At 40.9% G+C, this 20,070-nt stretch overlaps 1 protein-coding gene and 1 long non-coding RNA gene across 7 annotated transcripts in view; one reads left to right on the forward strand and one right to left on the reverse strand.

The window, feature by feature from the left end:
- Window positions 1-20,070, forward strand: part of spata20 (spermatogenesis associated 20) — a 551,333-nt gene that overhangs the window by 458,438 nt on the left and 72,825 nt on the right. The gene's annotated exons all lie outside the window — the stretch shown is intronic.
- Window positions 9,985-17,060, reverse strand: LOC122562008. The gene is made up of 3 exons (XR_006315184.1): window positions 16,907-17,060; window positions 14,599-14,600; window positions 9,985-9,997 (listed from the first exon to the last, which is right to left on the reverse strand). It is a non-coding gene; the product is annotated as an uncharacterized LOC122562008 (long non-coding RNA).

Consider the following 20,070-nt stretch of genomic DNA (forward strand, 5'->3'; position numbering starts at 1 on the left):
AGGTGAATTGGCCATGCTAAATTGACCGTAGTGTTCAGGGATGTGGAGGTTCGGTGCATTAGTCAGGGGTAAATATAGAGTAATAGGGTAGTGGAATGGGTCTGGATAGGTTACTCTTCGGAGGGTCGGTGTTGACTTGTTGGGCGAAATATGATTCTGTAACACTATTCTGAGAGAAATGGTTCCTAAAGGATAATCAAGGGAGGCAACCCTATTAAGGACTGCTGAGCTGAACCGTCACAGTTCAGGACATGGATAGAACGTGCAGGAAAAGTGAAATAAAGGAGCTCTCGCTTCTGCCCAAAAGCTGCTGTGTTCAGTCCACCTATGGGAGAGTCACCTCCAGATATTTGACTGTAGAAACCATGCACAGCAGCTGAACTCTTCACTTCAAGTTTTTAATTATTTCAACTTGGAAAGCGAAATCTTCAAACTAGCCAGGCCTGCAAAGGTAATAGACTGGCCTTTCTTTCACATTTCTGCAGTATCGTTCCTCAGTACCCACCTTTAAATCTTTGTATTGTGTTTCGTTAATAATATTGTCCCTCTTTACAAAGTAATTTTCAACATAGTTGTGTAATGAACTTGGATCTTGCTTAAGATTAAACCTTTGCTGCTGCATGTTTACGAATCTGAACACTTTACAACTGAAAAGGGACTAAACAAATCACACAAGTTTGCAGCTCATGGACTGCCCAAGGGTGTGACAACTGCAACACAACATTATATAAAAATTAAAATACAACTCCTTGTGAGGACAATTTAATTGGCTTGGCCTTATTATTAACTTTATTTTTCTTTTGCATTGTGATATTGTGATACTTTGTTATATTGTGATAATTTCAATCTTGTTCAATGCAATTGCTGTTCTACCAGAGTGAAACTTCTGATTAAGACTGTTTTTGCTTCTGTATCATTAAGTAAAATGGATGTTATGTTTTCAGATGTTCACCTTTGTTGAGCTTTGCAATTAATGAATTACTTTCAGAAACTGACCATTAATCTAAGATCAATCCTAGTGCAAAACCCATTTGTCTTACCTGCTTAACAGACAAAGCCTAAAGATTAATATTGCATGACAACATTCAGATAAATCACTGGCAATGTGGCATTTGTAGACTTTGACACAATTTAATTACTCCTTTTGTTTCATTACATCTCAGAACGTGAATGATGAGTAATTCTGAAACTTTACTGAATGGTCTGACAATATGTCATATAAAAGCAGGTTTCCTTCTACAAAAGCAGTTTTTCATGTTTTTCACTTTTTTGCATACAATCTAACAGCCAATTTTCACCAGCCCTACAGAACATGTGGCACTTTGATTTCAATGATAGTTGACATCTCACAAGGACATTACGTATTTAAAATACAGATTTGACATCTCGAATCTCTGCATTAAAATCCTGCTTTCATTTTATAGAAGCTGGTTTCCCAAAATAGCTCAGTAGATAAATGAAATGCCCGATGTTCTACTGCGCCTTATTGACCAGCAAATTGGCAACTGTTCTTGACCTGTGTGGAGCTAGTTGATTTCATCCAAGTGGTATGAGTACTGCAATAAGCATCAAAGTATTCGAGCTGAGAAACAGAGAAATATTACCTGAGGGCCATGGTCATTCCCAGTGACACTAGAAACTGCAATCATGAGAGTTTGGTGAAATAAGAAAACTAGACTTGTATCACCACCAAGGTCACCTATTGATTGACATTCACAATCTGGGCTCACTTTTGGAAACTGGCCATGTGGGGATAATGGTGAAGTGGGACTTAATGGGAATTCGGAGTCATATGGCGTGGATTAGCACTAGAAAAGTCATAAGAATCGTTTCCAGATCCATTGAACTGCAAAACTCACAGTTTCCCCTCTATCCATGACACCCATATTTCTCCCCCACTCTGTGTGTGTGGTGGGGGGGGGTGGCTGGTGAGCGAGAGAGAGAGTAAAAGAGGAGACTTACAAAGGAATTAGAGTTTTAATTAGTAAAGTTAAGTGACTACAGTTCATAGTTGTTTACCTGTAGTTAGAGCTGAAAATGTGTTGCTGGAAAAGTGCAGCAGGTCAGGCAGCATCCAGGTCAGGCAGCATCCCTGGATGCTGCCTGACCTGCTGCGCTTTTCCAGCAACACATTTTCAGCTCTGATCTCCAGCATCTACAGACCTCACTTTCTCCTACCTGTAGTTAGAGTCTAGTTTCTTAGAATTAGGCTTTATTGACATGTATACTCAAGTACAGGGATACAGGAGTACAGTGAGAAGTTTACAATGTCACCATTCCTGGCATCATCGCAAGTACAAGGTATGTAGGTACAAAATCATAAGTTAAAAGTATAAACATGAAGAATTAAGTTAAAAGTTCAACATTACAGTTCTTCTCAAGTATAAAGTAGTAAATAAAAAGTTCCAAATAGTCATTTTTGTTAAGTTCAAAACCTGATCTCTGCATTCTGTCATCCGGAGTCATTATTAAGATTTTTAACTTTTGTCACGACTCTGGAAATAACAAGGCTTGATTTCTGTCACACTACTTCTGTGATGTGTAACAATACTGCATTAAAATAGATGTTTCCCAATTGGATACAGAATATGGCATTAATATCTGTTTGGCAGCATCTCAGCTTTGTCATTGTGCTGGAGGAAGTGCTTGGAGCAAAGAAAGAAGAAACAATTGGATTTATCTAGCACCTTCCAGGATGCCTCCGAGTGCTTTGTAGCTGGTAAAGTACATTTGGTGAGGAGGAAAGGACAGCTTTGGAATCCATTAAAGGTAGAGTATAATTAGATGCCAGGGCAATGAATCTTCTGAATTTATGGATACACAATGAAGATGTGAGGTGAAGGGTAGATGGGTAGAATGCAGTGTTTGGAACTCAGAGACATCATAAATCTATATGTTAGTTTTATCATAAAACAACCAGGATGATTTATTGGGGGGAGGGGCATGCATCTGGTGACGAACCATGTACAGTATTAGCTGACGAGGTGTTTTTTATATTCTGGTCAAAAATGTGAGAGTGATATTAGGAGGGCTTCTCCAAATGTGGGAGCAGTATCACGGTGCTAAGCCTTCTTGAATCTGAACTGTTTAACAATTTTGGCTACATATGGGCTAATATTGAGTGAGAAGTTTGTTTCCTTTCAAGATCTCTCTGGTATGGAAAAGTACAACTTTTATTTTAGAAAAAGCAGCTCCTTAGTACCAACTCTGTGTCCATGAAACCTGTGCTTGCTGACCTCAGACCTTAAGATGTCATGAAGCAGAACCATTTGCAGGGTTCACTCACACTGAGCTCGAATCTTTGTCAGGAACTCAGCTGCAAGGCTGCTGATAGTGGAAAAGGTCAGAGTTACACATGACTGAGATTGATGATGCTGTCAGTAGCTGGACCCACAAGGGAGAAATCAGCAATTTACCTTATCATGAGCTGCCAGTGCACTAATTGGGTCCATTGTATGAAACTGAATGTCCAGATCTTGTTTGCACTTATTGCTGAACAGTTCTCCTTTCATATAAGTTCGTGGTCGAACTGTTATACTGTAATGGGATTGGCTTAGCTGTAATGGTTCCTGTTGTTGAATTGTTGACAGTCACCTGGCAAGCGATATAATTATTTAAAAAAAAATTAATTTGGGGAGCATTGGAGACTGAGGCCAGCTGGAGTGCATAAGAATGGGTTCTTGTAAATCTTGCATTTATTCTTTTGGAAATGCTGCTTCCCGAGCAAAGTGGTGGGAAGAGAGTGATATCTTCATACCTGATGCTAATTACAATTAGCGTATAGGTATAGGGTATCAACATGTTATCGGAACTATGGAAGGCAAATTACCTTGTCAAAGAATGTAAAGGAAACTGTACTAGGAACAGAGCCGACCAGCAATTCCCATTTACAATAGTAGCTCTCCTTTATCAGATGTTTAGATCGAGCACCTTACATTCCTGTCAAATGCACTAGGTCAGACAAATAGCTGGAACAGCAACAGTACCACTGAATCAATCAAAAAGCACACTGGGACACAGTAAAGATGTATTTACAGCAGGAATGTGCTGACATGGTAGGTTTTCACCACATTATATTTGCCAGGGATTTGTCCCAGTTGCTTTGCACTGACATGCATAAGTGATGACTTTCTCAAGTCCGTTATTTCTAGCTCTGGCAGCTGCTATTACAAATTTCATTAGTTCAGATTGCCCCTGAATGCTCCTGGCTTGAGTTATTTCCTTTTGTAAGGTTTGCCATGCTGACTTACACATTCACCTGTGGCACACGGACTAGGAAGATGCTGGAATCTGTACTGTAAAAAAATGCTGAAAATCACAGCGGGTCAGACAGCATCTGTGGAGAGAGAGGAAGCTAATGTTTTGAGCCTGGATGATATTTCATGTCAGCTCTGGTGAAGAGTCATCTAGACTTGAAACGTTAGCTTGTTGTCTGTGTATGAATGCTGCCTGACCCGCTGTGATTATCAGCTTAACCAGCGATGTGTGCATTACTATTGATCTGAGGAAGAGGAAATATTAACCAGTCTTAGTGTTCATTGTTCCAACCCAGCAATCCCTGCCAGAAACCTGTATGACATTCAAGTGAGATCAAGATTGCACTTGGCGACAGTTCTCCTCATGTTGGGACTGACTCCTGATGCTTACTCACTAAGTTAACACCTGAAGAATGGTAACCTTGGGCATAATCACTTACAGTCTGACTTGGACAGTACAGAAATTGAGAGTTTAAACAAAAGTCACAAAAATTCATTTTGTTAAATAGAGGATAGGACCGAGATCTTTGCATCCCCTTTGCTGCTCCCTATGGACAGTTGGTGAACAGATGGCAAATTTAGAGAAAGTTTGCAGAAATGTTTTGATGGAACCATCAAGTAGAATTTACAAACAGAAGACCAAAAATCTCCAGGTCTTTGCTGTCAGTTTAAATAGCAAGAACGTGGAATACATTGTCACATGGATTGCTTAAGGCAAACCAATCTGTTTACAAAAATGTTCGTTAAGTAAAATGGAGCAAGGAAAGGAAAGATACATTGTAAGGGCAGAGATTTGTATGGAAGGTTAATATCAGCGTAAGCTAGTTGAGCTGAATGGCCTGTTTCCTCACTTCTGATTTGGTGTAATTGACTGTTAATTAAAACACACTCTCTGAGAACTTCCATCACTAACATTAAGTATTTAGAATGAATAGAAGGCATTCTTGGGTAGCGTCGCAACGTAATTTGTTGGAGTCCAGACTGCTGTGCTGCCATACAAGCCCCTTTGTACACTGTAATCCTTAGCCAGTTGACCTTGCATGATAGCAGTCTGAGTTTCTACTGCAACAGCCAAATGTTTGGATTTGCTGCTTGTGCTGCTGTGGAAGTTGCAATGTTGCCTAACAGATGCTGCATCATGTTCAGGCACTTGTGACATTGATGTCCACTTTGATCCCACTGCCCCCACTTCCAATCCAGGAACTCTCCTTTGAACTTCCTTCAACATCTGTGCAGTGTCCGAAATCCTGGAACCCGTGCTCTCTTGTGTTCTCCAATATATCTCGAATTGGAGTTAAGAAAGAAAAGCAAAAAGTGCTGGAGAAACTCAACAGGCATGGCAGCATCTGTGGAGAGAGAAACAGAGTTAACGTTCCCAGATCAGTGCCACTTCAACAATCTGTTTGTTCCTGTTTTTTATTCAGATTTTCAGTATCTGCTTTGCTTTTATTACGGACAGGAGCTACTTCTTTTGATGTGGAGATGTCGGTGTTGGACAGGGGTGTACAAAGTTAACAATCATACAATACCAGGTAATAGTCCAACAGGTTTGATTGGAAGCACTAGCTTTCGGAGCGACACTCCTTCATCAAGTGGTTGTGGAGTACACGATTGTAAGACACAGAATTTATAGCAAAAGTTTACAGTGTGGTAAGACTGAAGTTATACATTGAAAAATACCTTGATTGTTTGTTAAGTCTCTCATCTGTTGGAATGACCACGTTAGTTTCAAGTGAGAATGTAACTTCTAAAAAAAAAAGTTTTGTGAGTTACATATGAAAGAAGTCAAACTAACGTGATCATTCTAACAGATGAGAGACTTAACAAACAATCAAGGTATTTTTCAATGTATAACTTCAGTCATATCACACTGTAAACTTTTGCTATAAATTCTGTGTCTTACAATCGTGTACTCCACAACCACTTGATGAAGGAGTAACGCCCCGAAAGCTAGTGCTTTCAATTAAACCTGTTGGACCATAACCTGGTGTTGTGATTTTTAACCTTGTACTTCTTTTGAGATTCTCAGCCTCTGCTCCAGCCATATTTTACTTTCCACTTAACTCATATGATACGATGGTGTGATGTGGGGTAATGATAATATCAATGGGCTAGTAATCCAGAACCGTAGGATAATATTCTGGATCATGGGTTCAAATCCCACCTCAGCAGTTGGTGAAATTGCTGATGTCTTTACAAGATATTATATAGGTTGAAAGTAATAATTGAGTGAAGCTCTAGTTGCTGGTGGATAAAGAACTGGGGTACTTTTTTGCCTAGATTTCCCTTAAATGTGGCTCCCTTTGCGTAAGTTTGTGGAGAGAAACTAAAACCAAGTGCAACCCAATAGATGATGGCAGATCCAAGAGAATAATTTTAAATTGCATATTTTCATCGGTGAGGAAGTAGGGTTCTGCTGTCTGTCCTCAGGCTCTGGAGTATGTCTGCAACCAACTCAAATACAAGTCTCCCACCTTTTTTAGGTGCACTTAAACTGACATATTTCCTAACAGTTTTCGAGTGTTAATATGGATTTGAGACAGGAATGCTTTGCGAATTTATGGAAGTTGCATTAAAACACTGTAATACCTCAGGTTAAGTGAAAGCTTATTTCTTCTACACTTCTGAAAAAGAGGTCCTCACCTTCCACCCACCAACCTCCGGATACACTGCATCATCCTCACCATTTCAGCCACCTACAAACAGACTCCACCACCAGAGATATAGTTCCCTCCCCACCCCATGTGCATTTTGAAGAGAGAATTCCTTCTGCAACTCCCTTATTAGATCCATGCCTCCCCTCCCGACACCTTCTCCTGCAAGAAGTGCAAAACCTGCACCCACACCTCCCCGCTTACATCAGTTCAAGGCCCCAAAGAATCCTTTCACATCTGTCAGAAATTTGCCTGTACTTCCACACTCGCCATCTACTGCATCTGTTGCACCCAATGTGTCGTCTCTACATCGAGGAGACAGGATGCCAACTTGCAGATCATTTCAGAGAACGTCTCTGGGACACCCACACTAACTAACCCCACTGCCCCACGGCTAAACTCTTTAACTACTCCTGCCTCTCAGCCAAGGACATGCAGGTCCTGGGCTGTCTCCATCATCAAACCTTAACCAACCTGGAGGAAGAGCAACGCATCTTCCATCTTGGGACCCTCCAATCACATGGGATCAATGTGGATTTCACCAGGTTTCTCATTTCCCCTCCCCCCACTTTATCCTAGTCCCAATCTTCCAACTCAGCACCGCCCTCTTGAACTGTCCTACTTGTCTATCTTCCTTCCCACCTATCTGCTCCACTTCCTTTCCGACCTATCACCATCACTCCCACCTTCATTTGCCTATCACATTCCCAGCTACCTTAGCCCCAGCCCCACCCCCTTCCATTTATCTCTCAGCCCCCTTGGCCCACAGGCCTCATTCCTGATGAAGGGCTTATGCCTGAAATGTTGTTTCTCCTACTCCTCAGATGCTGCCTGACTGGCTGTGCTTTCCCAGCACCACACTCTTCAACTCTGATCCCCAGCATCTGCAGTCCTCACTTTCCTTTTGAGTGTTAGTATCCTTAACTAGCAATTTCTGTGTCTTCATCAAGTCAACTTCTGAGGCAGATATTCTCAAAACATTTGTCCTAATTTCCAACTGATAGATTATACTTTGCCAATGGTACCTCTGAATAGAACCAAAGACGTAACAATTTTTATTTGCTGATGCCAGTTGTTTGCTTTGTAGCTCTGTATAGTTTGCTGTTGCTGCCTTTAACCTAGATTTCCAAAAAGAAAATTGTACATTCAAGGTTTTTTATATTATTGCCATAATCTTTAAAATAGGCATGAGGTAAAAAAAATCCAGCTTTCTTTCAGCAAATCTTCTTCTGACTGTGAGTGCAGCAAAACAGAATACTGTAAATTTGCATACGTGCTGTCAGCATTAAGCATTTCCAGGTCAGATGAAGTATGTTAGCTCTGGTTCATCTTACATAGAGAAGGTGGTAGTGGGACTGCTTTTTTACCATAGAATGGTTAACGCAAAAAATAGAACAGGCTCTCTGTAAGAGCAGTTTAGCTAGTCCCAAATCTTAACCATGCACTGAATTAACATACTTTTCCTCATATTGACTTTGATTCTGCAGCCAATTAATTTTTTTGTCCTTTGGTTATCAATTCTCCCATCAATAGAAATAGTTTCTCTCTCTACTCTGCCTAAACCTGTCATCATTTTGAACAAAAACAAATTGCTGGAAAAGCTCAGCAGGTCTATGGAGAGAAATCAGAATTAATGTTTCCAGCAATTTCTGTTTTTGTTTGTGATTCACAGCATCCACAGTTCTTTCAGTTATGCTTTTGAGCAACTCTACCTAATCTCCTCTCAACCGTCTTTTCGCCTGGGAGAACAACCCAACTTCTCTAGTCTTTTCATCCAGTTGAAATTCCTCATCCTTGGAGCTATATTTTCTCTAAAATCTTCACATCCTTCCTAAAGTGTATGCCAAGAATTGGATGCAGTATCCAGCTGAGGCTAAAATAGTGTTTTTAAAGTGGCTCATTGTATCTTTGTTGATTCCTACATCTGTATGCCCAAGATCTTTTAGGCATTTTTTAAATTACTATTTTATGAATCTGTTCTACTATTGTTATGGTATGTGCATTTATCCCCCATGTCTCTGTGCACCTTCACCATCTTTAGAATTGGATGCTTTCCATGTTCTTGCTCTCAAAATAAATGAATCCATACCTCTTTGCATCAAATTGCATCTCCACGTGTTTGTCCATTCTACCAGCCTATCTATGTCCATTCACTATAACTCCATGTTTTGCACCATTCGCAAATTTTGAAACTTGCCCTGGGCACATAATTAAGTTATTAATATGTGTCATGAAAATTGCTGGCTGTGGTACTGACCCATGCTGACTCTTTTTCCAATATAACATTAACCATTAAGCACTGTTCTTTTTTCTATCACTCAGCCAACTTGTATCCTTACTGCCACTAATGTACTTTTTCATGGACTTCAAGCTGGCAAGCCTACTGTTTCGCACTTTACCAAACACCTTTTACCCGACATGCATCCTAGGGTTTACCATTGATCAGAAGTTGAACTGGACCACCTGTATAAATAACAGTCCTGAAGCTAGAAATTCTGCAGCAAGTAACTCATCTCGTATCTCTCAAAATGCTGTTATTGTGTTTTCTTCCACCAACACCTCTAGCAGCATGCTCCAGGCACACTCCACCCTCTGTATGAAAAACTTGCCTCACTCATGTCTTTTAAACTCCCACCCCTCGCACCTTGAGCCGTGCCCCTTAGTAGTTGAGCCCTCCACTCTGGGAAAAGCGTCATACTTTCCACTCTACCCATCCCATTCATAATCTTCTAAACTAACAGGTCACCCCTCAACCTCCTACATTCCAGTGAAAACAAACCCAGTCTATCCAAACTTTCTTCATAGCTAAAATCCCCCATTCCAGGCAACATGCTGATAAATCTTTTCTGTACCCTCTCCAAAGCGTCCACATCCTTTTGGTGGTGACCAGAACTAAATGCAATATTCTAAGTGTGGCCTAACTAAAGTTCTATAAAGCTGCAGCATAACTTGCCTATCCTTATACTCAATGCCCCTTCTAATGAAGGTAAGCATGCCATAGAACTTTTTTTACTACCTATCTACCTGTGCTGCCACCTTCAGTGATTTCTGGACCTGGACACCCAGATCCCTCTGCATTTCAATACTCTTAACATTTCTACCATTCACTGAATAGTTTCCACCTATACTTGACCTTTCAAAATACATCATCTCGAATTTTCTGGATTAAACTCCATCTGCTATTTTTCTGCCCATGCCTCCAACTTATCTATATCCTGCTGTATCCTTTGACAATCCTCCACACTATCCGCAACTCCACCGATCTTTGTATAATCCACAAACTTACTAATTAGACCAGCCACATTTTCCTTCAAATCATTTGTAGAGACCACAAACAGCACTGATCCTTGTGGAACAACACTAGTCACAACCCTCCATTCTGAAAAGCATCCTTCCACCACTACCCTGTGTTTCCTATGATTCAGCCAGTTCTGTATCCATCTTGCCAGCTCACTTCTGATACCATGATTTGGAGGTGCTGGTGTTGAACTGGGGTGCACAAAGTTAAAAATCTCACAACACCAGGTTATAGTCCTACAGGTTTATTTGGAAGTACTGGCTTTCGAGATGCTGCCTCTTCTTCAGGTAGTTGACCACCTGATGAGCAGGCAACGCCTTGAAAGCTAGTGCTTCCAAATAAACCTATTGGACTATAATCTGGTGTTGTTTGATTTTTAACTTCTGATACCATGTGACTTCACCTTTTGTACCAGTTTGCCATGAGGGACCTTGTCAAAGACTTTACTGAAATCCAAGTAAACAACATCAACTGCTTTTTCCTCATCAGTCATCTTCATCACCACCTCAAAAAACTTGACCTATTATTGAGGCATGATCTCCCCTGCACAAAACCACGCTGTCTATCGCTAATAAGGCCATTTGCTTCAAAATGCGTATAGATCTTGTCCCTGTGACTCTTTTCCAATAATTTCCTTCCCACCGACTTGAGGCTTACAGGCCTGTAATTTTTTTTAGATTAGATTAGATTCCTTACAGTGTGGAAACAGGCCCTTTGGCCCAACCAGTCCACACCGACCCTCCAAAGAGGACCCAGATCCATTTCCCTCTGACTAATCCACCTAACACTACGGGCAATTTAGCATGGCCAATTCACCTGACCTGCACATCTTTGGACTGTGGAAAGAAACCGGAGCACCTGGAGGAAACCCACGCAGACACAGGGAGAATGAATTTCCTGGATTATCCTTGCTACCCTTCTTAAACAATGGGACAGTATTGGCTATTCCAGTAGCCTGGGACCTCAGCTGTGGCTAAAGTGCATTAAAAGATACCAGTGCTCCAGCAATTTGTTCTCTTGTCATTCTGAGTATTCCAGGATAGATCCTTTCAGGACCTGAGGACGTATCTACTTTAACACTTTTTAAGATGCGCAACACCTTTTTAATAGCACCTTCGCTTAGAAATTCCATACTCCCTTCCCTGAGATCATCCTCCACTAGTTCCTTCTCATTATTCAATGCCAACACATAGTATTCAGTTAGGATCTCACCTACCTCTTCTGGTTCCACACATAGATCCTCTCATTTGTCCTTGAATGCACTAATCATTTACCTGGCCACCCTCTTGCTTTTTATATTAGATTAGATTCCCTACAGTGTGGAAACAGGCCCTTTGGCCCAACAAGTCCACACTGACCCTCCGAAGAGTAACCCACCCAGACCTACATTCACCCCTGACTAATGCACCTAACACTACAGGCAATTTAGCATTGTCAATTCACCTAACCTGCACATCTTTGTGACTGTGGGAGGAAACCGGAGCGCCCAGGGGAAACCCACGCAGACACTGGGAGAATGTGCAAACTCCACACAGGCAGTTGCCCGAGGTGGGAATTGAACCCGGGTCCCTGGCGCTGTGAGGCAGCAGTGCTAACCACAGAGCCACGCATATGTATATATATGTATAAAAAGCCTTGGAATTCTCCTTAATCCTGTTTGCTAATGACTTTTCATGACTCTTTTAGCCCTACTTATTCCATGTTTAAGTTCTTTCCTATCTCCTTGATATACTCCAAAGGCTTTGTCAGTTCCCATCTTCATAGACTTTACGTATGCTTCCTTTTTCTTCTTGACCAAAGTCATAACATCCCTGGTCATCCAAGGTTCACGTAACTTGCCATACCTATCCTTCATTCTCATAGGAACATGCCGCTCCTGAATTCTTAACAACTACCATTTTACGTACCCCATATGTCTGATGTAGATTTACCTCCAAACTGCCACCTCCAATCAAATTCTCCAGTTCCTGCCTAATATTGTAATAGTTCACCTTCCCCCAGTTTAACACCTTCATCCGATGACTGCTGTTATCCCTATTCATGAGTATCTTAAAACTCTCGATATTATGGTCACTACTCCCTAAATGTTCCCCCACTGAAACTTCACTCACTTTGCCGGGCACATTTCCCAAAAGCAGATCCAGTATAACCCCTTCCCTGAATGGAATATTTATATGCTGTGTCAAGAAACTCTCCTGAATGGTCTTTGCACATTTTGCCCCATCCAAGCCCCCAGCATAACCGAGTCCCAGTCGATATAGGGGAAGTTAAAATCACCCACCACAACAACCCTGCAGTTTTTGCATCTTTCCAAAATTTGTTTACATATTCTGTCCTCTATCTGCTGCTGGCTGTTGGGAGGCCTATAGTATATTCCCTACCCATATTGCCTCGCTGCCCGAGTCCTTTGATGTATCCTCCCTCAGTACAACTATGAGATACTCCAGTGCCAGTAATGCTATGTCCCCTTCTATCACATCTGACACATCTACATTCTGGGACATTCAATTGCTAGTCTTGTACCTCTTTCAGCCAAGTCTCCATAATGACAATAGTGTCATAGTTCCAAGTACTAATCAAAGCTCTAAGTTCATCTTCTGCTCTGATGAGGGCAGAGCAGTAGATGTGACCTATATGTACTTCAGTAAGGCGTTCGACAAGGTTCCCCATGGGAGACTGATTAGCAAGGTTAGATCTCATGGAATACAGGGAGAACGAGCTATTTGGATACAGAACTGGCTAAAAGGTAGAAGACAGAGGGTGGTGATAGAGGGTTGTTTTTCAGACTGGAGGCCTGTTTTTCAGATGGAGGCCTGTGACCAGTGGAGTGCCACAAGGATCGGTTTTGGGTCCTCCACTTTTTGTCATTTACATAAATGATTTGGATGCGAGCATAAGAGGTACAGTTAGTAAGTGCAGATGACACCAAAATTGGAGGTGTAGTGGACAGCGAAGAGGGTGACCTCAGATTACAACAGGATCTGGACCAGATGGGCCACTGGGCTGAGAAGTGGCAGATGGAATTTAATTCAGATAAATGCGAGGTGCTGCATTTTGGGAAAGCAAATCTTACCAGGACTTATACACTTAATGGTAAGGTCGTAGGGAGTGTTGCTGAACAGAGAGAGCTTGGAGTGCAGGTTCATAGCTCCTTGAAAGTGGAGATGCAGGTAGATAGGATAGTGAAGAAGGCGTTTGGTATGCTTTCCTTTATTGGTCAGAGTATTGAGTACAGGAGTTGGGAGGTCATGTTGCGGCTGAACAGGACATTGGTTAGGCCACTGTTGGAATATTGTGTGCAATTCTGGCCTCCTTCCTATCAGAAAGATGTTGTGAAACTTGAAAGGGTTCAGAAAAGATTTACAAGGATGTTGCCAGGGTTGGAGGATTTGAGCTACAGGGAGAGGCTGAACAGGCTGGGGCTGTTTTCCCTGAAGCGTCGGAGGCTGAGGGGTGACCTTATAGAGGTTTACGTAATTATGAGGGGCATGGATAGGATAAATAGACAAAGTCTTTTCCCTGGAGTCGGGGAGTCCAGAACGAGAGGGCATTGGTTTAGGGTGAGAGGGGAAAGATATAAAAGAGACCTAAGGGGCAACTTTTTCACGTATATGGTACATACATGGAATGAGCTGCCAGAGGAAGTGGTGGAGGGTGGTACAATTGCAACATTTAAGAGGCATTTGGATGGGTATATGAATAGGAAGGGTTTGGAAGGATATGGGCCGGGTGCTGGCAGGTGGGACTAGATTGAGTTGGGATATCTGGTCGGCATGGACGGGTTGGACCGAAGGGTCTGTTTCCATGCTGTACATCTCTATGACCCTATGACTCTATCTTCCTTGCCTATTATAACTCACATTGAAACATATGCATTTCAGACCACCGCCCCTGCTCTTTTCACCAGCATTTCCTTGCCTGTTCATGTTCTTCTTCATGTTAGCCTTGGTTTCAACCCCTCCTCTGCATCTACTGCAATACTGCTCTGTTTCCCACCCCTCCACCCTTGTTTAAATTCTCCCCAGTCACTCTGCCAAGTACCTTCCTCCCACCCCCCACTCTCCAGAACATCAGTCCCAGTCCTATGCAGCTGTAACCTATCCAGTTTGTACAGGAACCAACTTCCCTAGAACCGGCCCCAACTCCCCATAAATCCAAAACTCTTCCCTCACATCATCTTCTCAGCCACGTGTTCAGCCTTTATATTCTGCTGTTTCTCCTCTGACTAGCTTGAGGCACAGGTAGTAATCCTGAGCTGACTACCTTTGAGAAATTCAAGAAGGCAACTCATCACCACTTTCTCCAATGTTGTTAGGGATGAACAATATGTGGTGGTTGCACAGAGACAGATACACCCTGTGAATGAATTTTTAAAATTTATATTCATCACATCTACTACATAACCCTCAACAACCTTCTCTGTTACCTCATCAAAAAAAAATCAAGTTAGTAATATGTAATTTATATTCAAAAAATCCTACAAGGAACAGAGAATACATGGAGTGGTGGGAAGTGTAGTTAAGGCCAATGGTCCGCCTAAATTGTATTCAAGAGGCCACATGGTCTGCTTCATATGTCCTTGTGATCATTTGCTGCTCTGAGACATTATTCACCTTTAATTTGCTGTATGGTTGTAAACTGTTGTTGTGGCTCCTGGTACAGATCCACCAGAAGCTCAAGGGGCTGGGCTTCTGTGCCACAAAGATTTGCAATTCAAGTCAAGCTTAAGCTGCTTCATCTCCATGTCTCCAAAATTCAACCAGCCCAGCTATCACTTGACCTGAGATAGTGTTTCAATTTCAAAAAGAGTCTTAGGCAAACAAATTCTAGGCTGATTTCCGCATGCCTAGTCCAGTGCCCTTCATTATGTTTGTGCTCACAATAAAAATAGCTTCTCAGTTTTTTTTTTGCCCTGCACTACTGCAGGCTTTAACTGCCTTGCAGTTATTCATTAAGTAAGTAAAATAAATCATTCATTCAGAACATCAATTTCTTTCTTGCCATTCTGTTGTTTTCTTGAGCAACTTGTTGTTTTGACAGCGTGTTATTGTGACTGAAATGTACCCCCTCTCCCCCGAGGATTACAAAAGCAACCACCTATTCTTGCCAACGTGGTCACTTCATTTGTCAACCTGACAAAGCTAATAAGCTGACCTGTAGTCAACAGATGCAAGAAATAACTTGTGACAGACTGTCACTCAATTAGTGCAACTTTGGACAACTTTGTTTCATTTGCCTCCTGTTTCTTTCCTTTAATGTAATTTCTTTCTTTTCGTGCGATTGTTCTACTTGTGCAGCAGCTTTCTCATGTTGAAAAGTGTCAAAGATACTTTGCCCAGTGATTGCCTTAGCCATAGCTACACCAACAACTTTTGACAGAGATAAGAAAGATGTTATGTAACACCGTTTACAGCCTTACAATGTCCCAAAGTGCTTAATACCCAAATAAATGCTTTTGAAGTTTAGTAAATGTTATCATGCAGGAATTTCACTCAAATTTGCTTGAAGAAGCAGCCATGTATGTATAGTGCAGTGCTAATGGTTAGTGCAAACTGGGAAAATTCCAGCACACATTATTAACTTTTACACTGAACTGTTGACTAGATTGCTCAATTCTTGATGTGAGACTTGAACTCATGATCCTCTCAGCCAAAGTATACAATCAATCCAGGCTAGCTTCCTTACTCGGACTGAACATGTCTGTTTTTTTTACTAATTAATTAACTGAAGGGGGCTGGTTTGCAGGTATCTTGGAATGCACTTCCTTGACCTTTGATTTCTAAACCTCCTTTTATGTTGCTGGCTGTGCTCATAAAATGAGTTTGGGTGCTCATCATTCACTTCTCAATAAATGCAGTAACAGCTGCCCACGTTGTGGCACTGATTGAAATTTTCATTTAGATATGTTTTTGCAATGTCTGAGGTAAAAAGCAGAAAAGCTGACTGGCACAGAATATCCAAAGTTAGGTTGATTCTGCATGCTGGGTGAAGTTTTACCTAGTCTGCAGTGTGTTTTATTTTGAAGTAATTATCAAGGGTCTCTATTCTGAACTTGAGATTTACTTCAGGCAATGCAGTGGTGTGAAACCAGCTGTACAGAAACTGTTGCTGAAGAGTGGCCAATTTCAAATCTGTACAAGAAGGAAAGAAAAGTTTGGATGTTATGACTTCAGGGCCTTTTAGAAAGAAGTACTACTTTTTACTGTGACTACATTTGTAATTGCAATGAATTACACAAAGGTGACTTCTGATTTGCAATCAGTTTGCACGCAGCCCATGTAGAATGCTAACACTAAAAATATGTTACTTGTTAAGAGTCACGCCAGCTCAGTTGGTGGACGCAGACTGAAAGGACTAAAAATGCATGAGCCACTCCAGGTGAAATACCGTTTTGCATTACAGCTTGAAACCTGGAAACTTACCTCGCTCCTCAACATTGATAACGTTCGCCTTCCTAAGTACAAAACATTAGTGGGTATCACTGATGAAAAACATATTGCATTTAAATACATCCAATTTCTTTTTGAAGGTCCCACTCTGCACAATGAATGACACTGAAGTGCAGTGTCTATTCTTGTGCAGCAAACATGGAACAGAGTTCGTGAACAGAAAAATCCAACAAATACAGCTGAATTTCTGGTGATGCTTTTTGAACGAGGAATGTCCAGAGTTTTGAAACATGCTGAGAGATTCTTAACTGTGAGAAACAAAGCTCACTGTTCAATAATTTCAGTCCGAGTCAAATTCTGAAGCAGTCTTTATTGAAATGGTCTTGCAAGCCAGGTGACCATAAAGTAGGCACCTCGTTCAGGAAGTTACATTACATTTATACAGTTCAGTTGAGTCTCTTGGTACTCCCCCTTTTACTTCATATCTGATAGTTGTATTGCTGTGTGCACCTGCTAATGTAATCGGCTTACCACATCTGTCTGTGGCCTGTTATTGGCGTGCAACCCCCACCTTGATAGCTGGGTCTTATTACTTTTGCTGACGCAACACTGGGTCTTATTTGGTTATCTTGTTCATACTAACTCCCTATGCATGTTGTAATTGCAACTGTCATGTCAATACATCTGTTTCTACCAGTCGACCACCTCCCTTTTCGGTTAATTATTTCTTGGTATATACTCTCATGATTCCACCTTGCGATTTTTGCAGAAGCAAGACACAGTTACTTGTAACTGTTTGTGCAAGCATATCTAGCTTAACATACACCCCCCCCAACCCCATGACTCAGCCTTGTGATTTTTGCAGAAACAACAACGTTCGCAAGGGCCTCTCACATTAACATTAACAATTAGCCTTAATAATTGGCACCGGTTTTGATGCCAATCATTCCATCAGTGGATGGATTTGTGCTGTATTAAAAGAGGAAGATTGTCCTGGGGGAGAACTTTTTGCCTCTTGGCAATGAATGTTGTTCCAATGTATCTAAAAAAGGTTGGATAAAACATAAGGTGGTTGATTATTGTTAATTGCTCATCCTTGTTCAATGAATGTGAAACATTGGAAGCAAACATTTGCTTAACTCAGTATAATAACTAAATAGTGTTACCTTTTTTAGAAAAACAGCTTTTTTTGTCCTAACGATTCATAATTTCTCTCCACACTGAGGTTTATTAGAACGATATCAGGAATAAGGGACGAGAATGGAGAAGCTGAGATTATTTTCTTCTGACCAGAGAGGTTAAGGGGAGATTAAGTAGAGTTTTGCAAAATTATGAGGAATTTAATGGAATAAATAATGTTTAAAGGGAATCATTTACAGGACTATGGGGAAAGAGTCAGAGAACGTAAATAATTAATAATTTTTGAAAAAGTCTGCGGATACTGGAAATGGGAAGCAAAAACAGAAACAGCTGGAAAAATTCAGCAGGTCTGGCATCATCTGTGGAGAGAAATCAGAAATAATGTTTCAAGTCCAGTGACCCTCCTTCAGAACTGATAATGAGATAATGGAGATAATTAGATAACTTTCAAGGATGATGTTCAGACATGATTGTTGCATAGTTTTTTTCTGGACTGCACGAGTCAATGAAGACTCACCAGGTTGAGTTTTGTTGATTTTAGGCTGATCTGATAATGTCACACCACCTGCCTTCACCCCCTCTCATGAGATAATAGGACATGTTTCTATCTTTACAAAGTTAGGGAGGTTGTCTAGAGCTACCTGGCCCAAAAACAGCAAGTTTGCTTTTAGGCACTCCAGTAATGGTGGAAGGATTTCTGTATATGTTTAAATACATTTAACTGAATTTACAAGTTAGTGGTTAACTTCTTTCACACCCCCTGATTGCTTTGTCAGAATGTTGTGAAGCTCACCAAAGCTACTGATTTTATATAGGGTTTAGCATAACTTCTCTAGCATTTTGTGTTCTTTATTTCTGCTTTTAAAACATAGACTTTTAACTACTTTTTTAATCTCTGCTTTTACCTGAATAAATTTATTCACAAACAGCCTGCAGTCACTTTCACCTCCTGTAAAATTGTACCATTTATGGTGTATTCATCTGTCCCTAGTCTTTCTAACAAAATATATCACCTCACATTTTCAGGAAAGGCTGAACAGGCAGGGTTTCTTTTCTCTAGCAAAAAAGCCAAGGGATGATGATTTCTTAGAGTCTTCAAGATTTAGAAAGGGTTTGACCAGGATAGAAGTGGTTCAATGTTTCCTCTTGAGGGGAAGTCCAAAAGTGAAGTCAGAAATACAATTAAGTGAATATAGTGAATCAGCCTGTTAACCCAGAGCATGGTGGTAAAGTGGACCACAGTATCACACCAAGTAGCTGAGGCAAAATAGTCTAGATACTCGATAAGCCTCTGTGGGATAAAGTTATATGAGGAAAGGTTGCTGGAGGTGGAGAAAAATGACACTTTTGTGTGCTGCTGCAATGTAACACTACATAATTATATCGGCAAAACTTTCTTCATCTCCCCTCATCTAATATTGGGTTGAGAAGGTGGAAGGTGAACTTGTTCTTTCTTCAATCGTACTGATGTGCACTCTTGCTGTAGCTGCTTAAGATAGATTGTCTCTTACAACAAGAAACAGCCCAACTATTCCATGCCAGTGTTTATACTCCACATGAGGCTGATAACCTGATACTCCACATGAGGCTGAAATGTGTGGATATTTCCAGTACTTTGTGGAGTCTTTGCATTACTTGATCAAGTTTTGAATAGTTGTGAAGGAGCTTTGATTCATCAGCCATTCCACATTCCTTGAGGTTTAATTCTGGGGGCAAACCTGTAGTGGATAGTAAAACAAATGAATTGAGCTGAATATCTGCACAGATAATATCAATTAGTCTTTCTCCTTCAATTTACGAGCTTTTCCTTATTTTCTTTTTATGTTTCATTTACTTTATTCCTTGGAATCATTTCCTTCATTCCAGCTATCGATGAGGTTAGAATTCATTGAAGTAACATGAAAGAAAAATAAAATTTAATACCGTCTACAGTTCAACATCTTAGAGAATATTGGCATCCTCAGAACATCAGCTCCTACTTTAACTCTTGTTACTTTGATTGAGTTGTTTTGACAGCACAGTATTGGTGTTGAAGTCTCTTGAGGGTCACCAAGGCTCTGCCTGTCCTGATGCATGGCATGGGCTTTTCATTTGTCTTTTTGATAGAAATAAGACAAAAATAACAAAGACAATTTGAAGTTGACAGATGTAACAAGAAAGTGCCAACAACATGCCATTGCCCTTCTGACTGCTTTGTCTGACTTACTGTGTCTTTGATTTTCTACCAAAATAGAAAGCTAAAGATTTCTTTTACTTTCATTGGCCAATCTTTTCGTGCCATGTCAGTCAATTATAGTCCTTGCAGGGCAATTATAGCCTGTGTTAGGTAGCCA

This window comes from Chiloscyllium plagiosum, chromosome 24 (genome assembly GCF_004010195.1).
Source record: "Chiloscyllium plagiosum isolate BGI_BamShark_2017 chromosome 24, ASM401019v2, whole genome shotgun sequence".
Lineage (NCBI taxonomy): Eukaryota > Metazoa > Chordata > Chondrichthyes > Orectolobiformes > Hemiscylliidae > Chiloscyllium > Chiloscyllium plagiosum.